A 20,293-nucleotide genomic window follows, 5' to 3' on the forward strand; every position below is an offset into this window, starting at 1 on the left:
TCGCAAATTTGGACACGATGCTTAAGTTGACTTTCAATTTCCTACACAACAGACTATTGAAGTATGTTTTTTGCAAAGTCCTTATGCCCAAGTAAGTGAATCTTTTCAGAAAACAGGGTGAGAGGCTTCCCTGGTGGCTCAGTGGGTTAAGGATCCAGGAATGTCACTGCTGTGGCTCAGGTCACTGTTGGGATGCAGTTGGATCCCTGGCCTGGAACATCCACATGCCACGGGCATGGCTAAAAGAACAACAACAACAGCAAAAACCCAAAAACTAAATCTGGCTCTACCTCCATTGGATTTAGCCATCAAGAAAGCCAGTCCCTGAATCTGGTGAAAAGTTTCTTCCCCACTTTATTAGGATCATACCATCACCAGGATTTGCTCCGTCCAGTCATCTTGCTATTTGATCTGAAAGAAGTGGAGTTCCACTGCCCCCTGCACCAGCTCCTCCCCTCACTTGGGTGAGGGCTCTTTGCCAAAACTCCTGAGTAGCAGCCAGCATCCCAAACTCTTGGCATACCTGCAGCCAGCCCATTCAGGGTCCCTAAGTCTGCAGATCTGTAAAGACTTCCTATCAGGTTTCAAGAGATCTAACATCATCCATCCCAAATCCAGTCTTCATTGATGTGTGATCTCACTCTATCCTTCAACAAAGAGCTTAACTGACATCACAATCAGGGTATAGAACCTTTCCACCACTCTAAAGCACCGTGACATGTTCCCTTCTCTGATCCCAGACCTCAGTCAACTACTGACTGACTTTCTTTCTAGGATATACCACACTCTCCATTTACTAGGTGGTCAAGATTTAGATGGTTTCCTTTTTTTTTTTTTTTTTTTTTGTCTTTTTGCCATTTCTTGGGCTGCTCCCGCGACATATGAAGGTTCCCAGGCTAGGGGTCGAATCGGAGCTGTACCCACCAGCCTACGCCAGAGCCACAGCAACGCTGGATCCGAGCTGCGTCTGCAACCTACACCACAGCTCACAGCAACACCAGATCCTTAACCCCCTGAGCAAGGCCAGGGATTGAACCCTCAACCTTATGGTTCCTAGTCGGATTCGCCAACCACTGTGCCATGATGGGAACTCCTGGTTTCCAATTTTTAGCTCTTGTGCATAATACTGCTATGAATATTTCCATACAGCTTTCTGTGTGATCATGTCTTCATTTCTTATGAGTAGACATCTAAGAGTGGCATTGTGGACCATTAGGCAGGTATATATTTCCCTATTGTAAGGTTTTGTTTAACTATAAAAAAAAAAAACCCGTCCAACTATTCTCTAAAGTGGTTTACCATTTTGCAATCCTACCAGCAATGTATGAAAGTTTCCACTGGCCCACATCCTTGTCAACAATTGGTATTGTCAGCATTTGTAATCTTAACCATTCCAGTGAGTGTGTATTATATGAAATTTTAATAAATCTCTATTCTAAATATACACAGAAATAACTCCATATATAACAATACTAATGCCTCTGAAAATGATATAAATAAGTTTAAGATGGTATCAGCTAACATGTTAGTTAGTATTTATTCATGCATATGTTCCAGCTTGTGGTCTTTGAAACTCATCGACTTCCTAGAGGCCATAACAATAGTTCTTAAATTTTCATTCAAAAAATTTAATGTTGGAGTTCCCTGGTGGCCCTGTGGGTTAAGGATCTGTTATTGTCACTGCAGCGGCTTGGGACACTGCTGTGATGTGGGTTCAATCCCTAGTCCAGGAACTTCCACATGCCTCAGTCATGGCCAAAAAATTAAAAATAAAAAAAAATAAATCTGCCACCCCAAACCACCAAAAGAACAGGGTTTGAAGAGCTTCCAGGTTGGTGAACACATGGAAATTGGGGAATGTGGCTCTTTCAGGAAGGGCCTGGAACTTGGTGCCCTTTTCCCCTAGTCTGCCCTCTACGTCTCTTCCATCTGGCTGTTCCCGAGTTATATCCTTTTATAATAAACCAACAACCTTTTTTAGGGCCACATCTTGGCATATGAAAGTTCCCAGGCTAGGGGTCAAATTGGAGCTACAGTTGCTGGTCTACACCACAGCCACAGCAACACAGTTCCGAGCCACGTCTGCACCCTATAACCACAGCTCACAGCAATGCCAGATCCTTAACCCACTGAGTGAGGCCAAGGATTGAACCCACATTCTCATGGATCCTAGTCAGGATCGTTAACCACTGAGCCATGAAAGGAACTCCTAAACCAGTAATCTAGTAAGTAAAATCTTTTTCTGTGTTCTGTGAGCCAGTCTGGTAAATCCATCAAATCTGAGGAGGAGATCCTGGAAACCTCTGATTTATGCCCAGTCAGTCAGAAGTGCAGGTAATAACTTGGGCTTGCTGTTGGTGTCTGATATTGTGGCGGGAAGGCAGTCCTGTAGGCCTGAGCTGTCAGAATTGAGCTGAATGGTAGGACACCCAGCTGGCGTCTGGAGAATTTCTTATTGGTGGCATAACCCCCCCCCCCACCTTCCTAACCATGAATCAGAATTGGTGGCAGAAACCAGTGAGTTAAGGAAGCAACTTCATTAGGGAAAGGAAAAACAAGGAAACACAGAAGTAGGCTGTTCCACATCTTTTTTTGGTTTGGGGGAAGTTGGGGGGCACAGGGTGTAGTGGCTTGACATACAGGATCTCAGTTCCCAGACCAGGGATTGAACCTGGGTCACAGAGGTGAAAGTGCTGAAGCCCAACCACTAGACTAGACCACTGGAGAACTCTCCCCCATCCCCTTTCATTATCTCCAGAAAAGTATGGCAGGACCAGGGGCTGGTGGACATGCTGTGGGTTTTAGTCCAGTGAAAAAACTTCCCTCCCTCCTGTGGCACAGACTGGTGCCAAGTGGTCTGGCTCTGAGATGTCAGCTGTTGAAGGAAGTCGCCTGGGAATGCCAAGTGCCTTGCAGTTGGGGCAGCTGGGGACCTTGCAGTATGAGGGCTATGGCATTCTCCTCCCCTGGCCAAATGTCCCAGTTCAATGAGCGCCAGAGCCTGTGTGCTGTCCTTTCACTGCAATGGGCCCACACTGTGGCCAGCAGGTGTCTCAGCTCTAGAGACCACTCCTTGGTCTGATGAGCGACTGAAGATCATGCCTCTGTCTTCCTCACTTTCATCTTGTGGATTTCACCTTTTCACAATGAAGCTTTTTTCTCAAATGATGATGAGTAATGTGGTGAAATGTGGCCAGTCCTTTGCAGGACAAGTAGCAGTTCTGGAAGGACCACCTGGCACCAAAGGTTATTTTCAACCTGCAGCTAGGAGAGAGATAACCAGGAAAGTATGGAGCATAGGCAGGCATTTAATGATTGCTTGGGGCCACCTGCTACATTTTACTGAAAAGGTACTTTGAAAACTCACTGGATTCCCAGTGTTTATCACCCACTTCTACTGGTTTTAGCAGTAAGAAGATTGGGCCAGGGCTCTAAGCCCTGAGAACTTTGACTCAGAATTTTCAAGGCTTGGAGTTCCCTTCGTGGTTCAGTGGTTAACGAATCTGACTAGGAACCATGAGGTTGTGGGTTCGATCCCTGGTCTTGCTCAGTGGGTTAAGGATCTGGTGTTGCCGTGAGCTGTGGTGTAGGCCGCAGACTTGGCTCGGATCCCTTGTTTCTGTGGCTCTGGCGTAGCCAGTGGCTACAGCTCCGATTAGACCCCTAGCCTTGGAAACTTCACATGCCGCGGGAGCAGCCCCAGAAAAAAGGCAAAAAGACAGAAAAAAAAAAAAAAAAAAAGAATTTTCAAGGCTTGAGGGACCCCTGTGGAATTTTGAGTACATGATCCAAAGGCTTTTACTTCTAGCTGCTTGTGATCTGATATGATTGTGTATGGTGTTCATTATTGCTCCATTAACTAAGTACAGATTTCACTTACGGATGATTCTGTAAGTCAGCCTTTGAGTTGGCCTCAACCAGGTGATTCTTCTCATGCTGTCATCTGGGGTCACTGTGATAAGTAGAATAATGCCCCTCCTCCAAAGATGTCTATGCCCTAATCCCTGGCATTAGGCCTGTGTATGTTACATGGTAGAAGGGACTTTGTAGATGGAATTAAGTTTACGGGCCTTTGGATAAGAAGATTACCCCGAATCACCTGGGTATGTCCAAAGTAGTCAAACAGGCTCTTAAAAGTGGAAGTAGGCAGAAGAATTGGTCAGAGAGATGCTATGGAAGAAGAGACAGGAGAGCTTTGAAGTGTAAAAAGGACTTGGCCCATCATTGCTGGCTTTGAATGTAGAGGAAGGGTCCATGAGCCAAAGAATGTAGGAAGAGCCCTTACTAACAGACAGCACAGAAACGAAGGACCTCAATCCCACAACCACAAGGGACTGAATTCTGCCAAAAATCTGAGGGAGCAAAGGGACAGTTTCTCCCCTAAAGTCTCCAGAAAGGAATGCAGTCTGGCCGACAGCTTGATTTCATTTATTTATTTAAATTTTATTGGAGTATAGTTGACTTACAATGTTGTATTAGTTTCCAGTGTACAGAAAAGTAAATCAGTTGTACATATACATATATCCATTCTTTTTTCACATATAGGTTATTACAAAATTTTTTCTTTTTGTCTTTTTAGGGCTGCACCCCCGTCATATGGAGGTTCCCAGGCTAGGGGTCAAATCAGAGCTACAACTGCCAACCTACACCACAGCCACAGCCATGCCAGATCTGAGCCACATCTGCACCTATGCCACAGCTCATGGCCATGCTGGATACTTAATTGAGCAAGATGAGAGATCAGACCCACATCCTCATGGATACTAGTCGGGTTTGTTATCACTGAGCCACAATGGGAACTTCCAGGTTCTTACAAACAATTGAGTAGACTTCTTGTGCTACATAGTAGGTTCTTATTAACCATCAATTTTATACAGTAGTGTGTGTATGTTATTCCCATGCTCCTAATTCCCCCCTCCACACCACAATTTCCTCTATGGCAACCATAGGATTGGTTTTGAAATTTGTGAGCTTGTTTCTAACACTATGGAACGATTCATGAATTTGTGTGTCACCCTTGTGCAGGGGCCATGCTAATCTCTGCACTGTTCCAATTTTAGTATCTGTGCTGCCAAAGCAAACACACAGCTTGAGTTTAGCCCTGTGAGACCTGTGTTGGACCTCCAGAAATGCGAGGTGATTAAATGCATGCTGTTAGAAGCTGGTAATGTTGTGTTAATGTGTTCTACAGCAGTAGAAAACCAATACATTTACTCACATGGCTATAATCAGGCGTGACTGCGCTGGGTGACCCAAGAGTCCCATTTGCCTATCTGGTGGTTGGTGCCAGTTGTTGAATGGACCACTCTCTCCACATGGTCTCTCATGCTCAAGGAGGCAAGGCTGGCCTAGCTCACCTGACAAGAAGCTGAGAGCAGCATCTACAAGGGTTCTTGAGACTGTTCAGAACTCCTCTCGATGCCACTCTTGCCACATTTTATTGATCGCAGCCCGTCACAAGGTCTGACTAAATTCAAAGGGAAATTGTCTCCCCCACTTCGAAGCACAAAGGGACATGCAGAAGGGACAGACAATGCATGGATAGGAAGAATTTGTGGCCATTTTTCTCAGTGTACCAGACTGGAAACTCTTGAAGGAACTGGCTCAGTGAAGAGTGGAGTGGGGAAGGGGTGCATTCTCTTCTCTCTGCATCAAATGACTGAGGAGCCTCCAAGAGAATCTCTTCAACATTGTGGTGGATGTGCAGGAAGAGGAGATGAGCATCTGGACCCCGACTGCCTAGATTGGGAGTCTGTAGAGGACACCGATGATGGGAGTTCACCCATTGGTTTTTTGTTTCTTTATTTTTATTTTTATTATTTTTTTTCTTTTTAGGGTGACATCCAGAGCATATGGAAGTTCCCAGGCTAGGGGTTGAATCGGAGCTACAGCAGCTGACCTATACCACAGCCACAGCTGCTTGGGATCCAAGCCTCCTCTGCAACCTACAGCATAACTCAAGGCAACCCCAGATCCTTAACCCAATCAAGTGAGGCCAGGGATCAAGCACACATCCTCATGGATACAAGCTGGGTTTGTTACCACTGAGCCACAGTGGGAACTCCTATTTTTTAATGTTTTTTTCATAGTTGATTTACAATGTTCTGTCAATTTCTGCTGTACAGCAAAGTGACTCAGTTGTACTTTTACATACATTCTTTCTTTCACATTACCCTTCATCATGTTCCATCACAAGTGATTAAATATAGTTCTCTGTGCTATACATCGGGATCATCCATTCGTTAAGAAAATATTTCTTGGGCACAATAATGATTAATTTTATTCCACCTCAGGTGGGTCATGGGGTTCCCAGATGTTAAACATTATTCTAGGTGTGTCTATGAGGCTGTTTCTGGATGGAATTAACAGTGGAGTCAGTAGAGTGAGTAAGGCAGACTGCCCACCCTAACCTAGACGGGCCTCATCTAATCCACTGAAGGCCTCATTAGAACAAAGACCCTGAGCAGGAAGAATTGGCTCGCTCTCTCTGCCTGATTGTCTTTGAGCTGGGACATTGGTTTTCTGCTTTTGAAGTAAGATTTCGACTGGAACTTATACCATCAGCTCGTTCTCCCGGCCTTTGGCCTCAGACTGGAACCACTGGCTTTCCTCGGTCTCTGACTTGCTGACTGCAGGTCATGGGATTTCTCAGCCTCCATAATCACGAGTCAGTTTCTTGTAACAAATCTCTTTGTGTGTGTGTGTGTGTGTGTAATCTCTCTCTCTATATATATATATATACACATATATATGTAGTGAATGTTTGCATCCATTTCCCCCTCCTCCCCACCATATGTTGAATTCCTAACTCCCAGTGATGCTGTGGGGAACTGGAGACTTTGATGGGTGATTAGTTCATGAGGGTGGAGCCCTCATGAATGGAATTAGTGCCCTTATAAAAGAGACCCCAGGAGTTCCCACTGTGGCTCAGTGGGTTACAAACCAGACTAATACCCATGAAGACTCTGGTTCGGATCCTTGGCTTCACTCAGTGGCTAAGTATCTGGCATTGCTGTGAGCTGTGGTGTAGGTCACAGACACAGCTTGGATCCTGCATTGCTGTGGCTGGCAGCTGCAGCTCCAATTTGACCCATAGCCTGGGAACTTCCATATGCTGCAGATGTGGCCCAAAAAAAGCAAAAAAAAAAAAAAAAAAGCTCCAAAAGAGACCCCAGAAAGCTCATTTGCCCCTTCTACCATGTGAGGACAGAGTGAGAAATAGTTACCTGTGAACTAGGAAGGGGCCTCTTACCAGGTACCTAATCTGCCTGCACCTTGGAGTTCCCAGCCTTCCAGAGCTATGAGAAATAAAATTTCTGTTGTTTATAACCCTCCCAGTCTAGGATAGATTGTTATAGCAGCCGAACTGGACTGAGATATATATCTTCTAGTATATATGTCATAATCTCTCTCTGTATATACATATACATGATTGACCCTTTAACAATTTGGGGTTAGGGGCACAGACTCTGCTCTCAGTCAAAACTTTAGCTATAATTTTACAGTAAGCACTCAGCATCTGAGGTTCTGTGGATTCACTGAACCATGGGTGGTGTGGTACTGTGATATATGTTTAGTGAAAGAAACCCATGTTTAGTGGACACATTCAGTTCAAATCCGTGTTGTTCAAGGGTCAACAGTATGTATATAATCTCCTATGATTTTATTTCTCTGGGGAGCTCTGACTAATACAGGTTTTTACTGCACATCATATACCATTTTATGTTCTGGAGATTTAGCAGTAAACAAAACAGATGAGAATCCCTGCCTTCATGGAGCTTACATTCTACTGAGGTAAATAGAAAAAAAAACAAAAAACAAAAAACAAAACATGGTATGCACTGCGTTGCTGTGGCTCTGGCATAGGCTGGTGGCTACAGCTCCGATTCGACCCCTAGCCTGGGAAACTCCATATGCCGCGGGAGCGGCCCAAGAAATAGCAAAAAGACAAAAAAAAAAAAAAAAAACAACAACACAAGACAAATAGGTAAAATGTGTGGAAGATAAGATGGATACTTTTTTTTTTTTTTTTTGGTCTTTTTTTGCCATTTCTTGGGCTGCTACCACGGCATATGGAGGTTCCTAGGCTAGGGGTCGAATCAGAGCTGTAGCCGCCGGCCTACACCACAGCCACAGAAACATGAGATCCAAGCTACATCTGTGACCTACACCACAGCTCACGGCAATGCCAGATCCTTAACCCACTGAGCAAGGCCAGGGATCAAACCCGCAACCTCATGATTCCTAGTCGGATTCATCAACCACTGAGCCGTAACGGGAACTCCCTGACTATTTTATTTTATTTTTTGTCTTTTTAGGGCTGCACCTGCAGCATATGGAAGTTCCCAGGCTAGGGGTCAAACAGCAACACAGGATCAAAGCCGCCTCTGCGACCTACCCCACAGCTCACAGCAACGCCAGATCCTTAACCCACTAAGCAAGGCCAGGGATTGAACCCTCAGCCTCATAGATACTAGTTGGATTTGTTTCTACTGCACCATGAAGGGAATTCCCCAGCAAGGAGATGCTTCAACCAGAGGGGCCTTGCAGTCTGGAGACTGGTAGAGGTTGGGGGACACATGACTGCCCCTGCCTGAAGGGGGTCTTCAATGGCAAAAATGTCCTAGAGGAGGCGGCACTTCACAGGTACCATAAATACCATCTCAGCAGAGCCTACCAGTTCCATGTGGGCCGCTAGCTGAAGGATTCCCCCCACAAGAGGCCTCCTCACAGGTGGAGGTCAGAGGTCAGAGCCTCATCTCATGGGAAGCAGACGGGTGGGGAGGGGAGGAGTCCTGGAACATAGCTTTCCTGCTCTCTGAGAATGCGCGCCTAACTTTTGATGATCTTTTGTGTTATCCCATTGTTCAGTCGTATGCAACAAGTTATTTCAGCTAGTTTAAGAGAAAGAGGGGAAATTACAGTACATATATTGGCCTAATTTGCAGATCAGGAACCAGATGTAGGAGGGCTTCAGGAAGGGGGGAGCCTGGAACAGGAAGCTGCCTCTCATCTCTGATGCTCCTGTCCATCCTCTTCTCTCTCCCCCAATCCCAGTCTCCCTGTTTTCCTCCCTTTCCCTGCAGACTAACTTTCCCTGCATCTCCTACCCATTAGTACACTATGACCCCGCAAAGCTCCCTAGTTCACATGAGAGAGCCCCCAGCCTCATGCAGACAACAATCAGCATTCTCTCTTTACCAATACAATATTCCAGGCAGAAAGAATGAGATCAACGCAGACAGGTGCTCAGCTTGGGTCCAGCCAGCCAGAATGAGATGCTGGGAGTGGACTGTATGAGCATGGCTGCAGGCCTCCCGTGGAAGCAGGCAGAAGACAAGGATGTGCATATAAGTCGTTTATATGTGAGATGACCCCAGGGAGCACCTCTAGGGGAGGGGGGAGCAACACAGGAGAAGGAGGAAGTTCCTGTTCTGGCTCAGCGGTAATGAACCCAGCTAGTATCTATGAGGACTCGGCTTTGATCCCTGGCCTTGCACAGTGGGTTAAGGATCCAGCGTTGCCGTGGGCTGTGGTGTAGGCTGCAGATGCTGCTTGGATCTGGTGTTGCTGTGACTATGGTGTAGGCCGGTGGCTACAGCTCTGATTGGTCTCCTAGCCTGGGACCTTCCATATGCCACAGATGCGGCCCTAAGAAGTAAAATAAAAAATAGGGAAAGGAAGGAAGCCATGGATATATTAGTAAAGCATGGGAAACTGGGCTTCAATGCCACAAGGACCTCTGGGAGGGTATGAAGAGCACACTTCTATTGTCCTACCTGAGAAGGGAAGGAGCTGGCGTATTTATCCACCAGCTCTCATCAGTCACTGGCTGAGGGCTGCTCCCAGAGGTGTTAATTCCCTGCTCTCCCTGGAGTTTGCTCAGGTGGAAAATCCAAGTGCTTCTGAAATAGGAGGGATGAGGGCAGGGCACAACCCTTAAAGAATGACATTGCCCTTGAGGATGTGACAAAAACTGGTTAGAACCAACTAGGTCCAAGATGGTGGAAGATTCAACTTCCAGTGGACCTTGGGACTCATTCTATGCTCCTTATAATACATTAGCATGCTACGTGACACTTCCTCAGGCACCATGACAGTTCCAAGGCTGACCATAAAAGGCCAAAAAGAGGGCTGAGCCTCAAATCCTAGAAATCCCAAAATAGTTGGAAAAATTCCGCATCTTGTTAGCCTATGAAATGGCCCAGCCCATGGAGTCTCCATTGTGGAAAAGGAAACAAACCTGACTAGTATCCATGAGTATGTGGGTTCTATCCCTGGTCTTGGTCAGTGGATTAAGGATCTGGCATTGCTGTGGCTGTGGTGTAGGGTGGCAGCGGCAGCTCCAATTTGACCACTAGCCTGGGAACTTCTGTATGCCATGGGTGTGGCCCTAAAAAAAGAAAAGAAGAAGATAAAGAAAGAAAGAATGGAAAAAGAAATTGCCCAGTCTATAGAAACTAATCAATCACCCTATATTTCAGGGCTGTTCTCTTGCCTTTTTTTTTTGCTTTTTAGGGCAACACCTAAGGCATACAGAGGGTCCCAGGCTAGGGGTCGAATCAGAGCTACAGCTGTTGACCTACACGACAGCCACAGCAATGCAAGATCCAAGCCACGTCTGTGACCTATACCACAGCTCACAGCAATGCCAGATCCTTAACCCATTAGACTCCTAGCCTGTGAACCTCTATGTGCCTAAGTGTTGCCCTAAAAGGCCAGAAAAAAGAATGTGAAAACACATGGTAGTGGAGCAATGACTGTTTTTATTTACCTTGTTATAATGTTTGTGTAGTAATTGGACTTGAGAGTAAAACAATGCTCCACATTTTGGCCTTTCTAGGGCACCTGAGGCCTATGGAAGTTCCCAGGCTAGGTGTCGTATCAGAGCTGTAGATGCCAATCTACTCCATATCCACAGCAATGCAGGATCTGAGCTGTGTCTGTGACCTACACCACAGCTCGAGGCAATGTCAGATCCTTAACCCACTGAGTGAGGCCAGGGATCGAATTCGAATCCTCATGGGTGTTTGTAGGGTTTGTTACTACTGATTCACAACAGGAACTTCTGAAATTCTCCAAAATTTTTAACTAAAAAATCCCCCCTATCTTTAAAGGCTCAAAATCACCTATTTTTTTAATGGCCTCAGGAGCTCAGTTAGTGTGAAGTCCCCTTTGAAAACAATGGAAACTTCATGCTCAGCCTCTTTAGTGCCTAGAGCAAGACAGCAAATGAGACCCATGAGAATTGGGGGCTTAGGAAAAGTTCCAGGTGATATTGGGGCATAAGTGCCCAGATGGGGCCTATGATTGAGGGAAGAAGGTTTGCACCCAAGGGAACTTGGTTACCCATTTACAACACAAGGCATTGCCAGAGATGTCTGGGGGTAGAGGCACCTTGTGGGGGGCAGAGGCATCACCACAAGTGGTTCGGCCTGTGCTCATCTGGGTACCCTCCCCCTTAAAAGAAGAGGTAAATTCTACCAACAGCTTGGCAATGTCCCCTCTAAATTTCTCCAGCCCAGATGGTAAGGACCCAGAGCTATCCTTGGCACATAATAATTACCCTACAGTTTGTTTTTTTTTAAATTTTTTCATTTTAGGTCTGCACCTGCAGCATATAGAAGTTCCCCAGGCTAGGGATCAAATTGCAGCTGCAGGTGCTAGCCTATGCCACAGCCACAGCAACACCAAATCTGAGCCACATCTGTGGTCTACACCGCAGCTTGCAGCAATGCTGGATCCTTTACACACTGAGTAAGGCCAGGTATCGAACCCATATCCTCATGGATACTAGTCCAATTCTCAACCTGCTGAGCCACAATGGGAACTCCCATACTCTACGGTCTTTTTGTTTGTTTGTTTGTTTGTTTTTTTCTGTCTTTTTGCCTTTTCTAGGGCTCCACCCGCAGCATATGGAGGTTCCCAGACTAAGAGTCTAATTGCAGCTGTAGCCACCGGCCTACGCCAGAGCCACAGCAACTCGGGATCCAAGCCGAGTCTGTGACCTACGCCACAGTTCATGGCAACACCGGATCCTCAACCCCCTGAGCGAGGCCAGGGATTGAACCCGAAACTTCCTAGTTCCTAGTCAGATTTGTTAACCACAGAGCCACGATGGGAACTCCCCATACTCTACAGTCTTGAAGGTATCTTAAAACTGTTCACCAGACATTAAAAAATAGTTAAATCTGAACCTTCTTTTTAAAATGGCCCTTAAAAAAATAGTGTAACTATATCTGTTCTCATGTTTAAAATATCAATGGGAAATTCCCAAAATGTTAGCAGTCTTTTTTTGTATCTGGGGATACAAATATACACTTGATTTTTATTTTTAATTTTTATCTGTAGTGTCTGTATTTTCTACAACATCCATGTATTATATGTTTATATATAATTTCTAAAGCTGAGGATTGAGAAAGACTCAACCTCGGAAACCAAAAAGAAGATCAATGGACTTGTCTTTATAATTATAAAATACTTCTTGAGTCAGAAGATATCAAAAATAAATTTAAAAGACAAGGAGTAGGCTGAGAGAAAGTATTTATAATATGAATAGCAGAAAAAGAATTATAGCCACTATATACATATACACCATAAAATCAAAAAGGAAAAGGAAAACAATGCAATAAAAAAATTGAACAAAAGACAATAGCAATTTATGGAAGTTGAAATTAAAATGCCCAATAAACAAATGAAAAGTTCTTAATTTCACTAAAAAAAAAACCCCAAGGAAATAGAAGTTACAACCAGTAAGAAACATCATTATTGCCTATCGGTTTAGGAAACATTTTCAAAAAAGGTTAATATCTAGAGTTTATGGGTTAATATCTAGAGTTTATGAGAATGTGCATCCTCTTAGGAAACTGAAAAGGCTAATAGCATCTATGAGGATATATACTACTGGAAATTCTCTTCCTAAAGAGAACTTAGTGTTATATGTCGACACTTTCAGTGTGCATAGCCAGGGTTCCATTTATAGGTATCTAGCCCAGAGAAACAGTTACCCACATGCACAAAGGGTACAAGAAGAGGCATGAGGAGTTCCCTTGTGGTGCAGTGGGTTAAGGATCCAGCATTGTCACTGCAGTGGCTTAGATCGTTAACTGTGGTGCGGAGCTGCTTGGATTGTTAATGTGGTGTGAGTTTGATCCCTAGCCAAGGAACTATAATTAGTCCACGCTATTGAAAACTGTGCAGCATCTTAAAAGATTTGGGAAGACTTGTATGTAGTGACATGGCAAGATCTTAAAGATGAAGGCAGGGAGTTCCCATCGTGGCTCAGTGGAAAGAATCTGACTAGCATCCATGAGGATGCAGGTTCAATCCCTGGCCTAGCTCAGTGGGTTAAGGATCCGGTGTTGCTGTGAACTGTGGTATAGGTTGCAGATGTAGCTTGGATCTGGCGTTGCTGTGGCTGTGGTGTAGGCCAGCAGCTGCAGCTCCAATTTGACCCCTAGCCTGGAAACCTCCGTATGCCGTTAAAAAAGACAAAAAAAAAAAAAAAAAAAAAATGAGGGCAGCATAGCACAGGAGTAAACCAATGATGACTCTTAACACCAGCCTGTCTGGATTCAAGTCATGGTGCTGGCACTTCCTGCCTGTCTACACTCAGATAAGCATTCCATCTTTCCACTTTTAGGGAGAAATAATTGTATGTACTTCCTAGGGTTTGTTGTTTTTGTTTTATTTATTTCATTTTAAATTTTAGGGCCGCATCCTCAGTATATGGAGGTTCCCAGGCTAGGGATAGAATCAGCTGTAGCTGCTGGCCTACACCACAGCCACAGCAACACAGGACCTGAGTCGCATCTGCAACCTACACTACAGCTCACAGCAACGCCAGCACCTTTAACTCACTGAGCAAGGCCAGGGATCAAACCTGCGTTCCCATGGATGCTAGTCAGATTCGTCAACCACTGAGCCATGACAGGAACTCCTTGTTGTTGTTTTAGAATTAAGCAGTTCAATGCATGTAAAGAATTTTGAATTGTCCCTGTCTCGTAGAAATATATCCATACTTCTAGCTCTCATATATCATTTTATGAGAATAGCAAGAGGTAGAAAACCAAGAATGATATCAAAGCTTTAATAATAAAGATAATACATCTATATGCACTTGCCTGTACATGCGCAGATAACAGTCTAGGATAAAACACACCTTGTTAAGTAGCATTATTTATTTCTGGGAAAAGGAGGGGCTTGGGAGGGTCTGAGACAGCCAGGGGATTTATTCTGTGAACTCCGCACTTTGTATTGTTTACTTCCTTACAGTAATAAATGCAACTTGGGAAAATACCATGGAAAGCAATAAAAATATTTTAAAATCTTAAAACCACAAACTTGCGCACACACACACACACATACACAGAGAAGGAACTGTATCTAAGGCAAAGCAATACAGGCCTGAACCCTAAACTCAAAAGATTTAGAATTACAAATGTTTCGCTCAAGGAAATCAGAGATTGTGCCATTTTTAGGACTGTTTATGTCTGTTTTGTTATGCAAGTAACTTCCTTAGCAATATAAAAACAAATGCAGGAGTTCCCGTCGTGGCTCAGTGATTAACAAATCCAACTAGGAACCATGAGGTTGTGTTTTCAATCCCTGGCCTTGCTCAGTGGGTTGAGGATCCAGCATTGCTGTGAGCTGTGGTGTAGGTCACAGATGCGGCTCGGATCCCGAGTTGCTCTAGTTCTGGCGGAGGAGGGCGGCTACAGCTCTGATTGGACCCCTAGCCTGGGAACCTCCATATGCCAAGGGTGCGGCCTTAGAAAAAACAAAAAGAGAGACCAAAAAAAAAAAAAAAAAAAACCCACCAAATGCACTGTAGTTTCCATTGTGGTGCAATGGAAACAAATCCGACTGGCATCCATGAAGATTCAGGTTCCATCCCTAGCCTCAATCAGTGGGTCGGGGATGCGGCGTTGCCTTGAGCTGTGATGTAGGTCACAGATGCAGCTTGGATCTGGTGTTGCTGTGACTGTGGTGTGGGCCAGCAGCTGTAGCTCTGATTAGATTCCTAGCCTGGGACCTTCCATTTGCTGTGAGTGTGGCCCTAAAAAGAAAGAAAGAAAGAAAGAAAGAATGCATTGAGGCCTTTGTTAACAATAATTTGTAGAAATAGGAATACACAAATGATCTGTTCTGTCAACAACTGTGGCTGTCACCCACCATGGTGCTATCTAGACTTGATTGGGGGTCAATTTCACCCTGCTTTTGAAACCTAGTGAGACTCTGTGGGGCTCTCCAGGGCACAAAAGCCTTTCTCTCTCCACTGTTTCTTTTTTCTTTTCTTTTCTTTTCTTTTCTTTTCTTTTCTTTTCTTTTCTTTCCTTTTCCTTTCTTTTCTTTTCTTTGTGTGTGTGTGTGTGTGTGTGTGTATTTTGTTCTTTTAGGGCCGCAAGCAGGCATATGGAGGTTCCCAGGTTAGGGGTCTAATGGGAGCTGTTGCTGCCAGACTACTCCACAGCCACAGCAAAACCAGATCTGAGCCATGTCTGCAAACTACACCACAACTCATGGCAAAGCCGGATCCTTAACCCACTGATTGAGGCCGGGGATCAAACCTGCAACCTCATGGTTCCTAATTGGATTCATTTCCCCTGTGCCACAATGGGAACTCCTCCTCTGTTTCCTGTTTCTAGGAAGTAGGCTTTATTCAGCCTCCTCAACCTTCCCTGAGTTCCAAAGGGCAGTTGCTAATAAGGGAAGGGAGGGGATACAGAGACCGGGGAAGAAACAATAGTGCAGCCTTGGGGCAGAAGCCTGGTTCCCCCTCAAGGAATATATATAAGATACTTGAGTTCTTCTGCAGGGAACTAAGGCCCCACCCAGGCGGAGGATGGTAACTTGAGGCTGAGCACAAGACTCCAGGAACACTGCCCTGCTACCTCACCCTCCACCAATCAGAGCAAAGCCACATACTCTGCAGCCTTCACTCCCAATTTTTTCCTATAAAAACTCTACCCCCAAAACCATCAGAGAGTTGAGGGTTTTTGAGCACGAGCAAATGTTCTCCTTGCATGGCCCTAGGATAAACTATTCTCTGCTCCAAATTCTGACATTTTGGTTTGTTTGACTCACTGTGCATCGGGCAACTCCCTGATGGTTTGCGGGGAAGAATTTGTTTTGTTTTGTTGTGTTTTTGTCTTTGTAGGGCCACACCCGTGGCATATGGAAGTTCCCAGGCTAGGGGTGCAATCAGAGCTGCAGCTACTGGCCTACACCACAGCCATAGCAACTCAGGATCTGAGCAGTATCTGTGACCTACAGCACAGCTCGTGGAAGCTCCAGATCCTTGACCCACTGAGCAAGGGCAGGGATTGAACCAGCATCCTCTCGGGTACCAGTTGGCTTTGTTTCTGCTGCTCCACAATTTGAAGGCAGGGAAAAGTTTTTATAGGAAAAATTGGAGGTGAGGGTTTCAGGGTGAGTGACTCCTTGAGGTGACAGGGCGGTGCTCAGCGTGAAGTTAGCATTCTCCACCAGGATGGGGGCTTTAGTTCCTCAGAACTATAACTACAGATAACTCAAAGATATATTGTTATGTATGTTCCTTGAAGAGGAACCAGGACTCTGCCCCGAGGCTGCACTGTTGTTTCTTGACTGCCCCTCCTTTGTTTCTGCATCCACTCCCTTCCACTGAAGCTGCCCTATGGAACTCAGGGAAGGTCGAAGAGGCTCAATGATGCCTATTTCCTATAAAGAGGAAGCAGTGGACACAGAGAGAATTTGTACCCTAGAGGACCCCATAGGATCCTGCTTGGTTACAGTTCTTGAACCCACGGATCAGGCCATGTGCGCATAAGCCTGTTCATTTATAGTGTTACTTGCAATAGTGAAATGATGAAATATTGGAGAGCAGTTATAACGAATGTATGGATTAGAGCTCCATTTTTTTTTCAGCCTGGATAAATATCAAGAATGTAATGGTGGGAGTGCCAGTCATATCTCGGGGTAACGAACCTGACTAGTATCCATGAAGATTTGGGTTCGAACCCTGGCCTTGATTAGTGGGTTAAGGATCCTCGCATTGCTGTGGCTGTGGCGTAGTCTGGCAGCTGCAGCTCTGATTTGATCCCTAGCCTGGGAACTTCCATATGCTGGGGATACGGCCCTGAAAAGCAAAAGAAAGAAAAAGAAAAAAAAGAATATAATGGGGTGAATGAGAAATGCAAACTGCAAAGGCTGTAAAAGGGAGTTCTCACTGTGACTCAGCAATAACAAACCGACTAGTATCCATGAGGATCCCTGGCCCCACTCAGTGGGTTAAGAATCCAGCATTGCTGCAAGCTGTGCTGTAGGTCACAGAATTGGCTTGGATCTGGTGTTGCTGTGGCTGCGGCATATGCCTGCAGCTGCAGTTCCGATTTGATCCCTAGCAAGGCTTGAGGGACTTCACCTGGGACTTCCCTTTTCTCTGGCTTCAGTTGGGTTCATCTAATGGGAAGCACCAGTAGGAGTCTGAGGGGAGGACGGGGGAGACTGGGAATTAACCCCGCCCCCCTCCCTGTCTACACCCTCCTTGCCAGGCAGGCTGCGGGTCTGCAAAAGCTATATTTATTCCCTGAAGAGCACAGCTGCTGTGGTCCCATCCTGGGCTTCAGGTCCTTCTGGGTCTGTCAGATACCTCTCTTTGTTCCTTTAAGCCTTGGCATAATAATGACTCTCTTAAAGATGCTATCCCCAGGGTAGTTCTCCTGTCTCAGCCTATACGTTTGGAAATAGAAGTGACCTCAATCAGCACTTTTCTTTTTCTTTTTAGGGCCACACCTGTGGCATATGGAAGTTCCCAGGCTAGGGGTTGAATTGGAGCTTCGGCTGCTGGCCTACACCACAGCTAGAGCAACTCGGGATCCGAGCTGCATCTGCAACCTACACCCACAACTCACGGCAACACCAGATCCTTAACCCAATGAGCCAGACCGGGGATGGAACCCACATCCTCGTGGATACTAATCAGGTTCTTCATTGCTGAGCCACAACGGGAACTCCTATTTTTTAATTTTTTAATTACAGTTGATTTACAGTTTTCTGTCAATTTCTGCTGTACATTTATATATCCCTGACCCAGTTATACATTTATATACACTTTTTTTTTTCACATTCTCCATCGTGTCCAATCACAAGTGATTAGATACGATTCCCTGTGCTATACAGCAGGATCATCCATTTGTTAAGCAAATATTTCTCAGGCACTGTAATGATTAATTTTATGTCAACTTGGGTGGGTCATGGGGGGCCAGACAGTAAACATTTTAACTCCTGCTTCATTAAGCAAGGAGGCCATCAAATGGGGCACCTTTAATGCCTTAGCAGCTTATGTAAGCAAACTGAAACTTCAGGCTGTAAATGCCTTACAGTTAAGAAATCAAAATCTAAGGACAGGCCATCACAAACAGCCAACTAGACTTCCCCAACTAAGACAGCCACTCAAGCTACAGCCCATCAATTTCCTTGCTTTGCGTCCACCTTTTCTCTATAAAAATCTTTCCTCGAGCTTCTGGCAGTGGAGCTCTCCTACTTCTGGTTCAGTGCTGCCCGATTTAAATTTATTTTTGCTCAATTAAACTCTTAAAATTTGAAATATGTGTTAGTTCACTTTTAAGAGTTCTGACCTGCAGGTGTATAAGATGATAAATTTGTATTGTTTTAAGCCACTAATCTGTCACAACAGTCATCAGAGATTAATACAGAAAGGCACAGTAGGAATAAGAATAGCTAAAACAGGAGTTACTGCCGTGGCTTGATGGAAACGAATCTATTATCCATGAGGACACAGGTTCCATCCCTGGCCTCGTTCAGTGGGTTAAGGATCTGGCATTGTTGTGGCTGTGGTGTAGGCTAGCGACTACAGCTCCAGTTCAACCCCTAGCCTGGGAACCTCCATATGCCACGGGTGTAGCCCTAAAAAGACCAAAAAAAAAAAAAAAAAAGGAAGAAGAATAGCTAATACACAGAGTTCCCTTGTGGTTCTGTTGCAGGTTAAGGGTCTGGCATTGCCACTGCAGCAGCTCGTGTTCCCAGGCTAGAGGTCAGATCAGAGCTGTGGTCGCCAGCCCATGTCACAGCCACAGCAACATGGGATCTGAGCCACTCTGCAAACTACACTACTCTGCAACCTACACCACCTACACCAGCAAGACCAGATCCTTAATCCACTGATTGAGGCCAGGGATCGAACCTGCATCTTCATGGATACTAGTCGGCTTTGTTTCCGTTGTGCCACAATGGGAACTCCTCAATCAGCCCATTTGCAAATGATGCCAAAGTCCTGAACAATGTGGGGAAATTTATAACTGTGCCTGTAAAAGTTATACACTTAGCCTAGGAGATTGGTGACCACCGCAAAAGAAAGTAGAGTTGAGGATGGGGACAAGGGCTTTAGCTATATTTGAAGTTTTTAAAAAATAAGTGCTAAGAAATCACATCAGAAGCTATTATTTTAAAATATTTAATTTGGTTAAATCTGGGAATTTAATACCTGGGCCTTACAGGGTGCTTTGACTGAATGTAGTTCTAAAAACATTTTCTTTTAATAACAAGCTTTAGAAAGGAAAGTGCTTCCTCATTCAGGATGACACAAGAGTGTCACATGAGGGCCAAGACACATTGTAATGGATGGGAAGTTCTTCTCCACCACTCTGGTCCTCTCTTCACCAGCCCTTCTTCTCAAGACACAAGATAAGTGCCGTACAGTTGGATGAGACTGTTCCACCCTGTTTGTTTGGAAGTTGTGGGAAAGCACAGAAATGCAATTTAAAACTAAGATACTGAGGAGTTCTCATTGTGGTGCAGCGGAAACGAACCCGACTAGTATCCACGAGAATGAGAATGCAGGTTCGATCCCTGGCCCCACTCAGTGGGTTAAGGGTCCAGCGTTGCTCAGACATGCTGAGACATGGCTCAGATCCCGCATTGCTGTGGCTGTGGCATAGGCTGGCAGCTGTAGCTCTGATTCAACCCCTAGCCTGGGAACTTCCATATGCTGCGGGTGTGGCCCTAAAAAGAAAGAAAGAAAGAGAGAGAGAGAAGGAAGGAAGGAAGGAAGAAGGAAGGAAGGAAGGAAGGAAGGAAGGAAGGAAACGAAGATACTGAAACAGAGCAGGACCCTGTGGGGCTACCAGGTACAATGCCTTTCTGTGTCCTGTTTCTTGTTTGCGGGAAATAGGCCTCCTTCAGCCTCTGCGACCTTTCCAGAATTCCAAAGGGCAACTTCAAACAGCTGCTAATCAGGGAAGAGAGGAGATATGGAGGAGCAATCAGGAAATAATTTTGCAGAGACAAAATG

General features: G+C 45.1%; 1 protein-coding gene and 1 non-coding gene across 7 annotated transcripts in view; both read right to left on the reverse strand.

The window, feature by feature from the left end:
* The window catches only part of GPCPD1 (glycerophosphocholine phosphodiesterase 1), a 162,784-nt gene that overhangs the window by 106,112 nt on the left and 36,379 nt on the right, over positions 1-20,293 (reverse strand). The window lies entirely within an intron of this gene.
* On the reverse strand, positions 4,981-5,084 carry LOC146395168 (U6 spliceosomal RNA). Its single transcript, XR_014832984.1, has one exon. It is a non-coding gene; the product is annotated as a U6 spliceosomal RNA (small nuclear RNA).

Source organism: Sus scrofa, chromosome 17 (genome assembly GCF_054392235.1).
Source record: "Sus scrofa isolate SSC_HxYL_T2T_F1_AM1 chromosome 17, Sscrofa_HxYL_maternal_Yorkshire_Landrace_v2.0, whole genome shotgun sequence".
NCBI lineage: Eukaryota > Metazoa > Chordata > Mammalia > Artiodactyla > Suidae > Sus > Sus scrofa.